The following is a 2,500-nucleotide window of genomic DNA, read 5'->3' as shown; positions in this document are numbered from 1 at the left end:
TACCGAATCCACTAGTTAAGATTCTGCTGAATCCTCGTCCCATCCTCAGTCCATTAATGAAGTAAACAACGTCCACAGCCTCTAAAATAGTTAAATGCAACAACTTAATGTGAAATCGCACGCTCTTTTCATATCGTAGGAAAGCACATCGTTATCGGCAGACAAATTTTCACTAACCAGTGTATGATGAAGGCATGTTGGGTGGGTGAAATTAGAAAGCTAACATTAGCTAACGAGCAGCAGCCGGCCGTTCGGTCACTCCGCTCCCACTGCAGGGAGACTCCGAGAGAACAGCTGACAGCCCGGGAGATGAACTGTCTGTTAACACCAGTTTTTAGCTGTGACTGTCCTTCCTTTGCCGTACCTGAAGTTGCTGCATTTTGGCTGCTGTCTGTAGATTCCTTCATTAACAACTTTTATTCTTTCGGATGTTTCATACCAGATGTTGTAACAGCGGTGATGTTGTGTATAGTTTAGGGTCCTCGCCACCACGAGACAAATCGGCATTACAAATTGAACATGTAGCTGGACTTGAATGTCCTTCTTTTGACTGAAAGTACTGCCAAACTACACTTTTTCTGCTCACAAGTTCCATTTCCACTTTCTCACAGCCTGCTGCATTGAACGCTCCACCTACGTAAACACCTTCCCCTAATCAACGGCGCCGTCATTACGGCGACCAGCGTAGTGCACGTAGTGCAAGCGTAGGGTTTGGTTCTGGGTGCTGGGAAAAATTCTAAGGTTCGGCAGAAACCAAACCCCGTCAAAAAGCCCAATATTCAGCCGAATCTGAACCCGAATCCTGGATTCGGTGCATTCCTAGAGTCAAGAGAGAGACAAGAAGATAGTTAAAGTTAGATGGATCACAGTTCCTTTCAGTCCATTATCTGCTCAAAGTTCTTCGCCTTTTAGAGGAACCAGGTTCAAACGTGTTCTCGCCCTCATTCACCATCGCAAAGATCCAGATTTAATCCAACAAAACGGAGGAATCAATAAATACCTTCGAGGCCAAGCAGCGACGGCAATCAATGAAAGTTGTGTTCAGTTGTGAAACATGTCAGTGAGAAAAATCAACACCAGAGACAGAAAAGATCTGGAAAAAAGTTTATCCAGTTAATATAAAGACTCAGAGGTTCAAGAAGAGTTTTCAAAGAGGTTTTAGACTTGTTGGTCGGTCCAGAATCCAATCAAATGTCCAAAGGAATCCGATCCGATGGGGAAACTAGTTGTAGACCCTTCGCAGTTACAACTGAGAGAGGGGTCTGGGGAAGGTTCATTCACAGCCCATTTCCAAAGGGGCGTCACCAAGGGACACCGCTCAAATGCCTCTGGGTGCAACAGAGTGTGCACACACACACACACACACACACACACACACACACACACACTAAAGTGGAGCAGTATGTCCTGTATGTCCCTTACTGTCTAATGTATTTCAAGATGGAGCATGAATATGGAGCGTCTACCCCAGTTCATGCAAACGCAAATGTAAAATTTCAAGCCAATAGGAATACTTGGAATTGATGGTGGTGGTAAATATTCATGAAAAAGGACAAGTTTGTGAACGGGCAACACAGATTTTGATAATGAACAACTAAACACGTTACACACTGGACCTTTAAAATATCTGGAAACTGTTCTATCTTTCTTTACAATCGTCTGTTTATTTATGTCTGAACCAAAGTCCTGTGGGCATACTGGTCTGTACTACGAATCAAGATCAACATGCCCCTAATATATATAGTAGTATAGGCCCCTGGTCTGTACGTCTGCCAACAAACACACGTAAACAATCCCAAGTTATCCTTCTAAAGGCTCTGACACACCAACCTGACGGCCAACCGTCGGAAGAAAAGGCAGTTCGACTGATCAGTCTCCCCGAGGTCCAAAAAGAACACACCGAAGAGACGAGACATAATACATCTCCATAACAGCAGGTGGCACTAATCTGTATTGTCGCCCAAAAAATGAAAACCGGCAGCTGATTGGCTGAACGCGTCACGTGGGTCTGGTTTCTCCCCGAGCATAATGGCGGCTCGTTCAGAATACGATCTCATATTGTACTAAAATAGTTCACCGAAACGTGTTTCTGAAAACATTTAATAGAGAAATAGGCCGTGCAGTTGCTGAATCTGTCTTCATTTCAGATCAACAAAGGTCAGTTTAAAAGATTTTCATCAGATTTTGAGAGACTCTAGTCACGCTCATCCCGCTCGTCATTTCCGGGTTAGCTCTCCACCAATCAGATTGGTCATTGAGTCCGACTGCCCACTGGCCGATTCAACAAGTCAAATCGACCCAAATGAAGGCTGACGGCTCCTCGGACGGACGACGGCACAGAACACACCGAACAGACTCGAGTCACCGACCTCGCCAGACTGTCAGACGGCCGATTATCAGTTTGGTGTGTCAGGGCCTTTAGAGATCTGTAAACTCTACATCTGACTTTTCTTGGTTCTTTAATTAAAACTACTCCTAAACACTTGTAAACAAAAGATAT

The 2,500-nt window shown here is 44.5% G+C and overlaps 1 protein-coding gene across 1 annotated transcript in view; it reads right to left on the bottom strand.

Annotated features, from left to right (window-relative positions):
* The window catches only part of LOC116061640 (kinesin-like protein KIF26A), a 51,332-nt gene that overhangs the window by 30,809 nt on the left and 18,023 nt on the right, over nucleotides 1-2,500 (bottom strand). The gene's annotated exons all lie outside the window — the stretch shown is intronic.

Source organism: Sander lucioperca, chromosome 19 (genome assembly GCF_008315115.2).
Source record: "Sander lucioperca isolate FBNREF2018 chromosome 19, SLUC_FBN_1.2, whole genome shotgun sequence".
NCBI classification, from domain to species: Eukaryota; Metazoa; Chordata; class Actinopteri; order Perciformes; family Percidae; genus Sander; species Sander lucioperca.
This window is presented reverse-complemented; position numbering and strand designations above follow the sequence as displayed.